Below are 15,154 nucleotides of genomic sequence, written 5' to 3'. Positions count from 1 at the left end.
ATTAGAGCAACATATCCTGCCATTGTGAAGTGTCTAGATGGTGACACAAGTCAAGAGGAAGTGTTGTACAATTTTGGTATAATCTTGGAGGTAGCAAAAAACCTACTAACATGTAAGAATAAAGGGAAAACAAGCCAGAAAAAAGGGTGGTTTAATCATGAATGCACGGCTGCCAATAAACTTTTAAAAAGTGCTCTGACAAATCCTGATAGAGATCAAGAAGAGATCAGCAGGCTAAGGAGGTTATACCGCTTAGCATGCAAAACAAGGAAGCATAAAATAAAACAATCTCTATGGGACCAGCTACAAGAAAGCTCACTATCTAGAAACGGGGCATTGTTTTGGAAGGTAGTGAAGACTCCTTTCCTGACAGATAGCTACGACCAACCAACAATTGAGGTAGCAATTGATGGCCCAACATGGGTAAACCATTTTTCCAAAGTATTTAGGAAAACGCAAGTCCCTGATACACTAGAGGAAGAAAATGATACCCCCCAAGAAACGTTAACTCCGATTTCCCTAAATTTTGATCTCCAGGAAATTATAAAAGCCGTGCAGGCAAGTAAAAGTGGGAAAGCCCCCGGCCCAGATGGAATACCGATTGATTTCTTCAAATTTAAACTTGATCTCTGGGCCCCAATCTTAAAGGTGGTCTTTGACGCCACTATGCGATGTGGTTTACTTGAAACGTGGTCTCAATCGATCATGATTCCGGTCTTCAAAAAGGGGAACAGAAATGACGTGTCGTGTTATCGGCCAATATCACTGTTGGACTCTCTCGGCAAAGTATTAGGGAGGGTGGTGTTACAGCGACTGCAAGAGTGGGCAGAAGACCATAACATATTATCTGACCTACAGTTTGGCTTTCGGGAGGGTTTTGGCACCATAGAACAGGCACTTAATTTAAGCTTATTGGTGGGAAAATACGTAACAGCAAAAGAAGGTAAACTTTACATGGTATATGTCGACCTTTCCGCGGCATTTGACTGTGTCTCCCATTCAAAGCTATGGTCTGTTCTCACTGCCATAGGCATTGATTTGGCCCTGGTGAACCTCCTTCGTGCATTATACTCGGGTGCCTCGTCCCGGGTCCGTTTTGGAGCAAGGGGCGAGGTATCTGAGTCTTTTGGGGTGGAACGTGGGGTGAGGCAGGGATGTGTCCTGGCCCCCTTTCTTTTCTCTCTTTACACAAACAGTCTGGAAGTGGAGATGTTGCAAGGGGCTCAGGACCTTCCTCGCATAAAAGATAGTCTCATCCCAGCGCTTCTCTACGCGGATGATGCAGTAATTTTAGCACGCACCCCGCGAGAGCTGCAAAAATCGCTAGATAGGTATTCTAAGTTTATGGGTAACTTGGACCTCAAAATAAACATCAAAAAAACCTATGTGATGGTGGCAGGTAAAGATAGGAAACGGGGAAAGTCCATCTTCCTAGATAAAGAGAGGTTGGAGTTTACTACCCAATACCCGTATCTTGGAGTTATGATCGATGAAAAGCTCAACTGGAAAGCTGCAATTGACGCTAGAAAACATCACCTCTTGCGAGCCATTATGGCCCTTATAAAATTTTCCCAAAAATTGGGGAAAAGACCTCCCGCAGAACTACTTCGCATTTATGTAGCGAAGTGCCATTCGACTGCACTTTATGGGGCTGGTTTGTGGGGCCATAAAAACACACAAGCTCTGCAAGTCGCAGAGAATATTTTCATGCGATTTCTTTTGATGACTCCGAAACGTGTGTCCACTTTCTCATGCCATGCTGAATTAGGCATGGCACATATCGAGGACCTGGCAAAAATCCAACCCCTCCTATTATGGCGCCGTATCTGGTTGTCATCAAGAAATCTAGTCACAAAGGCGATTGTAGCAGACGTAATGTCTCTGGAGCATGCGGGTAAAATTGAGTGGCTAACATTCATAAAAAGATTCTTTATTGATTTAGGTTGTCCCAAATATTATGATAACCCTGAATCTATGACTGAGATCTCTAAAAAAGAACTAAAAATTAGAGCTCTCTCGCATCTGGAAGAATTGCGGATAACCAAGGAGATAAGAAAGCCTTCTGTTCAACACTCCTTGATTGCTACAACTACTCTGTATATTGAGCCTTACCTGACATATGTGGATTCCCGGTTTGAGCGTCTCCTGTTGACACGCTTTAGACTGAATATTTTTCATAAACTCGTGTCCTTTCCCAAACGAAACTCTTGGAAAGAGGCCTCAGTGGTATGCCCATGTGATGATATTTCAGACCAAACAACTATGCATACCGTTCTGTTTTGTAAGTTTTATGCCGAACACCGCACTTTATGGCTGATTCCTCTGTTAAGATCTCTTGGTTTTAAAAGATGTCGTCCTGCTATGCTGCACCTACAATTTCTTAATACCACACTGATCACAAAAACTGTGGCCACGTTTTTAAAATGTATCTATAACCATAGAACAAATCTTGGCTGAAATATCTCCCGCTATTTTAAATATTTGTATGTATACCTATACTATGAATGTTTTGTATTTTGTCATGTTCTTTTATGGTTATAATTGTTTATGCATAACCGAATAAAGATGATTTATTATTATATAATTAGTACCTTTACATATTTATCAAAAATCCCAGTGGTTCAGGAAGTCCAAGTAGTTAGAATGCAATTGTGTTTGGGTAATCTGGTACCTATCTTCATGAGAGTTTCACCTCAAAGACAATTGGCACATATTTAGTTAAGAGCAAACCTGGTCATCAGTGTAAGACCAAATAGAGAAGTAGTTTCCTCCAGGAATCAGTGCAAAAGCTTCCTCTTTCTTCTGCAGTAGCTAGCACGTTTAATAACAACTGTTGCAACGTCATAGTAGCGAATTATCAGATTTAGAATTCGGCATTCAAGCTAAAGGATACTGATTGAAGCCATGAATAACATATAGAATTATACATGGGTAAAAGTAAATTATGGGTCTATGTTTCACAGAAATGTTCTGAGTGACGTCAAATACACAGCAAGAGTGAAGCCCCCAAAATCATCTGCCATGACTCCAACTACTTTACAGGGGCAGAGGATATTGGGAGAGCTATAAATAACATGCCCTCTCCTCCCAGACATAACTATTTAAATAAATCGTACCTGCCATCCTTAAGCAATACCCACTACATTTCCCTGCCTCACTTACTCCTCCAGCAGCTATGCTTTCAATTTTCAGTCAAAGCAGACAAGCAGAGCTGTGCTGAGAGGCTTACACAGAGACCTGTCACCTGGCACAGAAGGCATGTATGACATCACACCAGTTGATAATCCGTTGTGTTATCAACTGTTGTGATATCATAGCAAGGAGTTGTGAAATCAGAAACTTAAATAAATGATAGAGCCTCTCTATGAGAGCCTGACATAACAAAATAATCTCTGTAAAAAAAGCAGAAACCCACTGAACTCTCTACATAAAATACAAATTAATGAATAGCATGCTTTCGCTTTTGTCCCAGGCATGTGGACCCTATACACTATTTGACAACCTGCGACTAGACAAATACTGCAAGTGCATCAACTGCTAGAGTTTTTTTTACCATTAGTATTCTTTTGAAAATGCTGTGCACACAAAGGTCTCTGAAGCAGGTACATCTTGACCCCTAATTTATCAGATCATGGGCCACATTTTTTCCATGTCTGGCACTGCCGATGTGAATTTTTCCAGCGGATAGCTGTGATATAATGAGCAGGCAAGTTCAGACCAATAAACGCTTAACAAATGTCATGATATATAAGGTTTTATAAGCGGAAATTTGTGAGTGGGGTATGTGACACAACAAAGAACTCACAACAAAAGACACTCAAGATGCTGAATGACAGTGGCACAGCAGGAGTCCTACATGCAATAATGCATTCAGTGCCTTGATAATCTCACGGGTGACAAGCAGTACTCTACAAATCCAACTTACATTACATTACAGAATATTTACTTATAAACTTTATTATATTGTCCTTGTACAATAGCATTGCATTGACTCGGGTACATATCATACAGTCTCTTAACCTATGTTGCCTTCTCATTCCTTTATCAATTTTCCAAAGTACTGTATGTAGTAGGATAAGTGTAGCCTACAATTCCAAAGTTCTTAGCAATGTGGTTTGCTTATCAGAATATATTTTGTTAGTCCAACAATTGCTCCCCATCATAGTAAATTTAATTGCATGTTGCATGTGCAAAACTTTAACTATACAAACTAATTACAAACAAAAACATGTTTCTGAGAATAAACAAAATAGGAAACTGCTTTAACAGCTCATAGCCATCACTTTCATAGCTTGTACTATGAGTAATTACTGAATTTGTTATCTCTGCCCTGTTGAAGCTAGAGAAACGTGCATGTGAATGTACCAGCAGAAGAGGATTATGGAAGGTTGTGGGAGACAAACCCTAATACCTTTGTCAATTGATACTGTGGCCACATTGGCTGCTTATTTGCGACTATGTGTGCACGTTTGTATGCCTATAAATTATTATGCCTCTGTGTGGTGCCAATGTCTCCCAGTGCATGTGCCTCTGTGTGCCTTGAAGTCTAGGTGTTTCTCTGCTTCCATATGTGTCCACACCAGGAGACTTCTGTATTTGTAACATATCAATATCATTGCTTTTGTGGATTAATGCATTGAGTTTTTTAACAGTGTTTATCAGTCTCTAGCTTTATACCTTAAATTGGTGAAATGTTTTGGGGGAAAATTGTGGAACAATAAAACATATGTATTACTGAGCACTGAAGACAGGGAAACTTATGCATAACTAAGGCACTAGAAATGAGCAAACACTACAACTTCTTTGGTTTGAAATTAATTTAGCAGCTTTTGCACACCAAACGCTTTCATAGGGTCGTCAGAGGTTGCAGCTGAGACCTCTGCTTTGCCCTTGTGACCCCTGGCACTGCCTGTGCAGCCGATGGCCTGAAATAAATGTAAATAACCATAAATATGTATGTACATAGTTGGCATCAGAATGACAGGTTCAATGACATAATTTCGACAGACAGAAAATCGACCTACAAATATATCGCAACAAAAATATCGATGTCAAGAATATCGACATCCTATCTACAACATGGTAAGTACAAAAATATCGAAAATTAAATATCGATGTCAAAAATATCGTTATTAAAAATATCGTTTTTCTTTGACTTTAAAAATATATGTAAAATAAACCAAATTATACTTAGAAATTAAATAAACATAATTAAATATATTGTATAATATTTAAAATGTATAATTAATATATATAATTTAATAAAACTTTAATTAAACATATACATATAATATATAATATATATACTTACTTAATAATTTATTTTAATAATAATTTCTGTAACGTATAAATTATTAAATGTTTTTAAAAATTACCAATACATCTATACACATAAAACAATAACATTAATAAATATTTAATAATTACATATAGCAAATAATAATCAATATTTTTAATGTGAATACTTTTTATTATTAATGATATATTACAATAGCAAAAATAATACAAAACATATTAAATATCAGACACAATAAAACTACTAGTCCAACTCCAACAAAAACAACAGTAAGGAAAATGTTGGATACCGTAGGGGTAAAAATTACTATTCCACCTCCAAAGAGTGCAACAGTAGGGAAAGCGTTGGATAGCATAGGGTTAAAATTACTATTCCAACTCCAGAGAGTGCAATAGTAGGGAAAGCGTTGGATAGCGTAAAGGTAAAAATTACTATTCCCACTCCAGAGAGTGCAACAGTAGGGAAAACGTTGGATAGCGTAGGGGTAAAAATTACTATTCCAACTCCAAAGAGTGCAACAGTAGGGAAAGCGTTGGATAGCGTAGGGGTAAAAATTACTATTCCAACTCCAGAGAGTGCAATAGTAGGGAAAGTGTTGGATAGCGTAAGGGTAAAAATTACTATTCCCATTCCATGGAGTGCAACAGTAGGGAAAGTGTTGGATAGCGTAGGGAAAAAAATTACTATTCCAACTACAGAGAATGCAACAGTAGGGAAACCACTGGATAGCATAGTGGTAAAAATTACTATTCCCACTCCAGTGAGTCCAACAGTAGGGAAAGCGTTGGATAGCGTAGAGGTAAAAATTACTATTCCCACTCCAGAGAGTGCAACAGTAGTGAAAACGCTGGATAGCTTAGGAGTAAAAATTACTATTCCCACTCCAATGACTGCAACAGTAGGGAAAACATTGCATTTCATAGGGGTAAAAATTACTATTCCCACACCAGAGAGTGCAACAGCAGTGAAAACGCTGGATAGCGTAGGGGTACAAATTACTATTCCCACTCCAGTAAGTGAAACAGTAGGGAAAGCGCTGGATAGCGTAGAGGTAAAAATTACTATTCCAACTCCAGAGAGTGCAACAGTAGGAAAAGCGCTGGATGGCGTAGGGATAAAAATTACTATTCCAACTCCAGAGAGTGCAACAGTAGGGAAAGCGTTGGATAGCGTAAGGGTAAAACTTACTATTCCAACTCCAGAGAGTGCAACAGTAGGGAAAGTGTTGGATAGCGTAGAGAAAACAATTACTATTCCAACTCCAGAGAGTGCAATAGTAGGGAAAACGTTGGATAGCATAGGAGTAAAAATTACTATTCCCACTCCAGTGAGTCCAACAGTAGGGAAAGCGTTGGATAGCGTAGGGGTACAAATTACTATTCCCACTCCAGAGAGTGCAACAGTAGTGAAAACGCTGGATAGCATAGGGGTACAAATTACTATTCCCACTCCAGTAAGTGAAACAGTAGGGAAAGCGCTGGATAGCGTAGGGGTAAAAATTACTATTCCCACTCCAGTAAGTGAAACAGTAGGGAAAGCGTTGGATAGCGTAGGGGTACAAATTACTATTCCCACTCCAGTAAGTGAAACAGTAGGGAAAGCGCTGTATAGCGAAGGGGTAAAAATTACTATTCCAACTCCAAAGAGTGCAACAGTAGGGAAAGCGTTGGATAGCGTAGGGGTAAAAATTACTATTCCAACTCCAGAGAGTGCAACAGTAGGAAAAGCGCTGGATAGCGTAGGGGTAAAAATTACTATTCCAACTCCAGAGAGTGCAACAGTAGGGAAAGCGTTGGATAGCGTAGGGGTACAAATTACTATTCCCACTCCAGTAAGTGAAACAGTAGGGAAAGCGCTGTATAGCGTAGGGGTAAAAATTACTATTCCAACTCCAAAGAGTGCAACAGTAGGGAAAGCGTTGGATAGCGTAGGGGTAAAAATTACTATTCCAACTCCCGAGAGTGCAATAGTAGGGAAAGCGTTGGATAGCGTAAGGGTAAAAATTACTATTCCCACTCCAGAGAGTGCAACAGTAGGGAAAGTGTTGGATAGCGTAGGGAAAAAAATTACTATTCCAACTCCAGAGAGTGCAATAGTAGGGAAAACGTTGGATAGCGTAGGAGTAAAAATTACTATTCCCACTCCAGTGAGTCCAACAGTAGGGAAAGCGTTGGATAGCGTAGGGGTAAAAATTACTATTCCCACTCCAGAGAGTGCAACAGTAGTGAAAACGATGGATAGCGTAGGGGTACAAATTACTATTCCCACTCCAGTAAGTGAAACAGTAGGGAAAGCGCTGGATAACGTAGGGGTAAAAATTACTATTCCAACTCCAGAGAGTGCAACAGTAGGAAAAGCGCTGGATAGCGTAGGGGTAAAAATTACTATTCATACTCCAGATAGTAAAACAGTTGGAAAAGCACTGGATAGCATAGGGATTCTATAAACATAATAACCAATTAAATAATTAGTTATAAAAAAATAGCATATTAATAATTAATGTACAAAATATTTATTCTTAAATACCAATTATTTAAAATAAATATTTATATAAATAACTTTAAATTACATCCCACACTATTCCCCCTTTAACACACAACACACTACACATACAAAATACACAATACATTTAAATATCAGTTTATCTATTATTTACAATTAATAATACATTCTTTATAATTAATATACTTATTATTTACTAATTTATACATATTAACTACCAAATTACAACTATTCACAAATTAATTATTAATTAACAATACATTAATTAGCAATAACAACAAATAACATGAAATATTAAATTATTTATATTTACTATATTTAACGTACTAACACCAATTAATTACCAATTAATAATTAATTAACAATTAATTATTATTAATTACAAGTAAATAAAAATTATAAGTAATTATTTGAGTTTAATTACATCCCACCCTATTCCCCTATAAACCCACAACCCACTGCACATAAAAAGTCACATAATTAATTTAATCATCAATTAATCACTTAATAAAATTAAATCACCAATTAATTAGTAATTAACAATTAATTAATTAACAATATCAATAAATAAATATTAATATTAAACTAATTATAACTTATATAATTAACCAATTAATAAAATTAATTTACAATTAATAATTAATTAACAATTAATTAATCAATTAATATATTTAATTTACAATTAGTAATTAATTAACAATTAATTAATCATAAATACCAATTAAACAATACATATTAATTAATTAATTATAATTAAATTACTTCCCACCCTATTCCCCTATAAACCCACAACCCGCTCTGATACTAAAACGCTAAATTATATTTTAAATAATTATTAATCTCTAAACATTTATTTTTAAACGTATTAAAATACATTACAATAATCTTTAACATACAAATAAAATACATATTAAAATACATTACACTAATAAAATATCGATATTATTGACATCAAAATTATTCATTACGATATTACTTACATCTATATTAATGACTTCGATATTATTAACTTCGATAATACTTACCTTGGGGTCGATATTCTGTCCATCGATATTCTTGACTTCGATATTCTTTACCTACGATATTAACACCTCAATATACTTGTAGGTCGACATTTAAAACTCGATATTTAGACTAACCACCAGAATGACAAGTAACTCAAACACATATATGTCAACCCAAAAACTTTTTACATACTCTGAAAAGATGAAATGACAGCTCCTACACACTCAACTCATAAACCATAGCATTCACACCTCAGGTATTCACTCTCGCACATAAACAAAATCACAAAAAACAAATGAAAACAAAAACGTGAAAAAATGGTTAAGAAGGCCTTACGTTTAAACTCAGAGAAATACGAAGGTATAACAAGGACAGTGAGTTATTCGTACCTTAATAATTGCATATTATATTTATCGCATTTCTAGATTATCACAATAACACAGTTATATAGATCATTGGACAAATATCATAACCAATATATATTTTTTCCTAATAGTGCGCCGACATGCATTTCAGTGACTACCTGCAATCCTGGTTACACCTTCTTCAGGGAGCTAGATCATATACGCTAGAGAGAAGTTAAAGGGGTATATCCAGAGCAATCTTCTTGCGTACTGTAGAAGTAGGACTACTCAAAATACAGCACATGTATGGAACACAGCAGTATATCCCGATGATAAAAATGGTATCTCTTTAGGATGAAGGGGAACAAAGATGCTTAATCATATAGAGTCTTCTATTTCCAAGGGATCCCAAGTATGAGCACAAAGTAGCTCAAATCACAGATACGTGTGTCAAAATACAAATTCTTCAATGTTTGGTCTCATAGAGGACCACGTTGTGTAAATGCATGTCGAGATGTCGGACGTATCTGGGAAAACTTTTTCCCAGCATTTCAACTATCGGCAGTTCTGCAGAAAAGGGGGCAAAATCAGTACCAGGAACACAGAGGTACCGTGTCCTTAAGGACATCGGTTTGGGGCTCTACTTTCCTTGTTTTCGGTCAATGTTTTATTACAATTTTAGTGATTGATAAATTATTCACTTTTGGAGTAATAAATAATGGAGTACAATTAGCTAGAATATGACCCTCACTGGCAGCTGAGGTAAGCAAAAAGAAATTTTAAATGTATGTTGTTTGCATGCTGGTGGGTGAGAGTCTGTTAATGAGAGGAAGAAAGACTGTGTATGTGTGATTGTGTGTGAGCTTGTGTGTGAGAGTGAAAGTAAAGTTCAAATGGCATGTGATGTCACATTTGCTATTCCTTGAAACCCGAGGAAGGTTTGGGTCCTAAGCTGGTGTAGTTCACAAAAAGAGGACGAAAAACAAATTGTCTACGTGGTGTGTCAGAATGGCTATCTGTGTATACTAATCCTATGTCTCCCCCACCCAAATATGGTGAAGTGAAAAATGGAAGAAAAAAGGAGTGAGAGGAGTGTTGGTGCCTCACGGTAGCGCCACCAAAGAGGGTTAAGCAGGATGGTACTCGCCTGCTACCTCAATTTCTCATCATCAGCTACCAACACTCCAAAAGCAAGAAATAGTGTCTGATACTAGTGATAAACTAAATAGGTGCTAGGGTGTATGTTTAAGAAAGAAAAAGAAACTGTGCTAGAATATGTGCACGTCTCAACCCCTTAGTGATATGTAATAATATCTAAAAGAGCTGAATCACACTGGCTTGTATACTTTATTCTCAGCTGCGTGATAGCTCATGTGTTAAAATGCCGACATGTTTCGTTACCATTGGACAACACTCACGGTAACTTCTTCAGGGCGTGGGGTCTGTTCCATTCACCCTGCACCTCAATGTTCTCGTTTAAAAACCATTCTGTGGGAGACAAAAAGAGAATATACACACACACAACAGCACAACTGGGTTGGTAACCTGTTAGAAATAGGGCGAATGTCCTATTGGTCTTATAGAACCCCCCATATGGCATATATTTACCAGGGTTTTGCCCGCGTTGGGCATACCTTTACCCTTAGGACCTTGCGGCTCTCTGTGCGCGTTCAAGGCACCGTTTGCTTCGCTCCAAACGTGAGTCTGTAATGTATAATACATGATAAAAGATACATGCTTACTCTCGTTTTTGTACTTGTATATTTTGTAATATGGATGTGTCCCCCTCCCGTTTAAAATGATGCTTCCATGTCTCCGGTAATCATTGCCTACACATTATACATCCCCTATAGAGATGCCAGTGCCCCTCCATCTCCACAACTACCTCTTTTTACATTTCAGATTCAGATCACCCCTCGTAGGCCTGTTTCGAGTCCAAATCCCCAAGATTTCCGCTTTCTAACAACACTCACCGTGCATCTGTTCGTAACTGGCGTTTACTCAGCCCAGGAACAACACGATCGTTCCACGGCGCCGTTTAAAAGCGTAATAGCGCATACCATGTGACTGTCCTACGCTGGAGAAGGAACTCGGTAGTGAAAGCGCGGCGCCATTTCGTAATGGGCAATGTAAGCTAGGCTCGCCATAGAAGTAAACTTCATAATTGATTTGCTCTAAGCCTGCCTGAACGCTTTGCGAGTTAAAACTCTTATAGTTAATCTACTTCTCATAACACCAAGGGACAGTGCTCAGTTTGATGTAGATATAACTGAAGTCCGCTGGTAAGAGAGCTCGGTAGTGAAAGCGGGGCGCCATTTTGTAGTGGGCATAACCTGCTAGACTCGCCATGAGAATAGACATAATTATTGATCTACTCTAAGCCTGCCTGACCGCTTCACGAGTTAAGTCTCTTTTAGTTGATCTACTGTTCGTTCTACCAATAAACAGTGCTCTGTTTAATGTAAACAAAACTTGGTGTAGTGCAGCGGATGATGGCCATGTTACAATGGGGAGTGTCTTATTATCATAATCTGCACTCATTGGCATACTTATTTTGCTGAATTTCCCAAGTGATGTATTTCCTGGGTTGTTCCTATAAGTATATATCCGAGTCTGCTTGTCTCACCGATAAGGATGATGTATACAGAACTTCAATGTTAAGTAGTTGGCAACTGCGGTCAGTGGTCCTAGGTTGAAAATACCAAAGTAGCGTTCCCTAATGCTACATATTTACTCATTAAACTGATGGTGTAACCTCAATGGCCATAGGTTCAGATGATAAATTATGCAGTCACCTTGCCCCATTCTATAAGGTCATTAAGTCCCGTTTGATCCACTCCCTCTTGGTAAATCCATCGTGCTTCCCTATTGCTTAGTCTGGATTCAATACTGTATTGATCCCCTGTAACTCTCTCAAGAACTACCCAGCGCACTTCTTGCGCCGTATGTTTTAACGCTTGAAAATGTTGCACCAGTTTGGTGCTCAATTTTCCTGCACGGAGTGTGCTTAGGTGTTCCTGTATTCTTGTTTTTACCTTTCTGGTGGTAAGGCCGATGTAGTGGAGCTCACAGGGGCATGTCAATCTGTATATTACATGTGAGGTGTTACAATTGCTAAATTTATTTAGAAACCAGATCTTGTTGTTTTTAAGAGTGACACTTTTGGTTTGTGATGTAAGTGCGCAAACCGAGCAATTGCCACAAGGGTAATGCCCAGAGGGGATGTTGGTTTCACGTGGACTTGTTTTGGGTCTGGTGTGGACCAGTCGGTCCCGGATATTCGCAGACCTTTTGAATGCGAAACGAGGAGGAGGCATCTGCATGTTGGTGGTACTAAGCAGATGCCAGTGCCTCCGGATAATTTGCCTGATTTTTGTGGACAGTGGTCCAAAGGTAGTGACCACTGGGATGCAATCTCCTTTCTCTTTTTTGGTTTTCTCCAACAAGGCTGCGCGTGGAGTGTTAAGTGCTCGTTTTTTAGCCTGTCTTATGACCTTCCTGGGGTACGCCCGGTCCTGTAGTTTACTGGCCAAGATGTCAGATTGTGCAGAGTACTCCTGTGCGGTGGAGCAGTTTCTACGGTATCTAAGAAACTGTCCCACAGGCAAGTTGTCCCGAAGGGCCCTCGGGTGGTAGGAGCTGTAATGCAAAAGAGAATTTTTGTCCGTTGGTTTATGGTGAACCGTGGTCACCAACCTGTCGCCCTCAGATAGGATGTCTAAATCCAAATAGACTGCTCTGGTTTTACTCACTTCCCAGGTGAATTTTAAGCACTCATCCAAACCATTGAGCCAGGCCAAAAAATCATTTAGTTCTGTTTCGGTCCCTTCCCAAATACAGAGTATATCATCTATATATCTCTTCCAGAGGACAATGTTCCTCTGGAAGAGATTAGTGTCGGTATCGATGTAGTAGGCTTCGAACTGGCCTACATAAATGCAGGCCAGACTAGGGGCGAATGTAGCCCCCATCGAAGTCCCCGACACTTGGAGATATATCTGATCTTTGCATAAAAAGAAATTTTGGGTCAACGCAATTTCTATGCATTGAAGGACAAACGTTTGGGGGCAATCATAGAACCATTCAGAGTCCCTCAGGGCACGCGCCGCTGCCACCAGCGTGGCTTCCTGAGGGATGCTGGTATACAGCGATTCTATGTCAATGGTGACTAGAAATTGGTTAGTTGGATTATACAAGACATCCTCCAGTATTCTCAACACGTCCGTGGTGTCCTGGACATATGAGGGTTGCGTGATGACGCATTCCCTGAGAAAAAAGTCTGCAAACTGGGATAGAGGTTCTAGTAACGACTGGATCCCGGAGACTATCGGTCGTCCGGGCGGGGGCTGTTGTTTTTTGTGAATTTTTGGTACGATATAGAATGCCGGCATCCTGGGTTTTGTATTAATCAGGAATTCGGCTTCCCTATACGTAATCCATTTCTTTTCTTTAGCCTCAGTTACCAGTTGGACAATGGTCGCCTGCAAGTCATTAGTTGGGTCCCGCGCTAAAGGTCTGTAGTTGCAGCGGTTCCCCAAAAGCCTAGCCACCTCTGTGTCGTAGTCAAGTGTATCCATCACTACGACCGCCCCGCCCTTATCGGCTGGCTTGATGGTGATTGTTTGGTTGTTTTGTAGGCTCGTCAATGCCTGCCAATCTCTAGAACTCATATTGCTGTGATCCACAGTCTGCATATTTTGTTCAATTTTGCCAATCTCTTGTAAGATCTTTTGTTCAAATACCACAGTCTCCGGACCTGTTGTATTGCCAGGAGGGCAAAACTGGGAAGGGCGCCGCAAATTAGTACAGAAGTTGGATACGTCCTCTTTTTCTTTACCGGCAAAGTACTTTTTAAGTTTTATCTTCCTCATTAACCCGTACAGTTCTGCCCGGAGTTGGAACCCATCATGACTTGGGGTAGGGACAAATCCCAACCCCTTGTTAAGTATAGCGGATTCCGCCTCTGTAAGGGGGTGATGGGAGAGATTGACTACAATGTTGTTAACCTTCGTGATTATAGGGGTGTGCCAGGTTGAGTTCGGGTTCTGCCGAGCCCGGCCCCGTCCCCGACCTCTGTCAGAACCCGAACTCAACCTGGCAGGCCTTCTCCCCCAGGATCACTCGCAGCAGAGGCAGAACACCCCTATAATCACGAAGGTTAACAACATTGTAGTCAATCTCTCCCATCACCCCCTTACAGAGGCGGAATCCGCTATACTTAACAAGGGGTTGGGATTTGTCCCTACCCCAAGTCATGATGGGTTCCAACTCCGGGCAGAACTGTACGGGTTAATGAGGAAGATAAAACTTAAAAAGTACTTTGCCGGTAAAGAAAAAGAGGACGTATCCAACTTCTGTACTAATTTGCGGCGCCCTTCCCAGTTTTGCCCTCCTGGCAATACAACAGGTCCGGAGACTGTGGTATTTGAACAAAAGATCTTACAAGAGATTGGCAAAATTGAACAAAATATGCAGACTGTGGATCACAGCAATATGAGTTCTAGAGATTGGCAGGCATTGACGAGCCTACAAAACAACCAAACAATCACCATCAAGCCAGCCGATAAGGGCGGGGCGGTCGTAGTGATGGATACACTTGACTACGACACAGAGGTGGCTAGGCTTTTGGGGAACCGCTGCAACTACAGACCTTTAGCGCGGGACCCAACTAATGACTTGCAGGCGACCATTGTCCAACTGGTAACTGAGGCTAAAGAAAAGAAATGGATTACGTATAGGGAAGCCGAATTCCTGATTAATACAAAACCCAGGATGCCGGCATTCTATATCGTACCAAAAATTCACAAAAAACAACAGCCCCCGCCCGGACGACCGATAGTCTCCGGGATCCAGTCGTTACTAGAACCTCTATCCCAGTTTGCAGACTTTTTTCTCAGGGAATGCGTCATCACGCAACCCTCATATGTCCAGGACACCACGGACGTGTTGAGAATACTGGAGGATGTCTTGTATAATCCAACTAACCAATTTCTAGTCACCATTGACA

The sequence above is a fragment of the Triturus cristatus genome, chromosome 3_1 (genome assembly GCF_964204655.1).
Source record: "Triturus cristatus chromosome 3_1, aTriCri1.1, whole genome shotgun sequence".
Lineage (NCBI taxonomy): Eukaryota > Metazoa > Chordata > Amphibia > Caudata > Salamandridae > Triturus > Triturus cristatus.
This window is presented reverse-complemented; position numbering follows the sequence as displayed.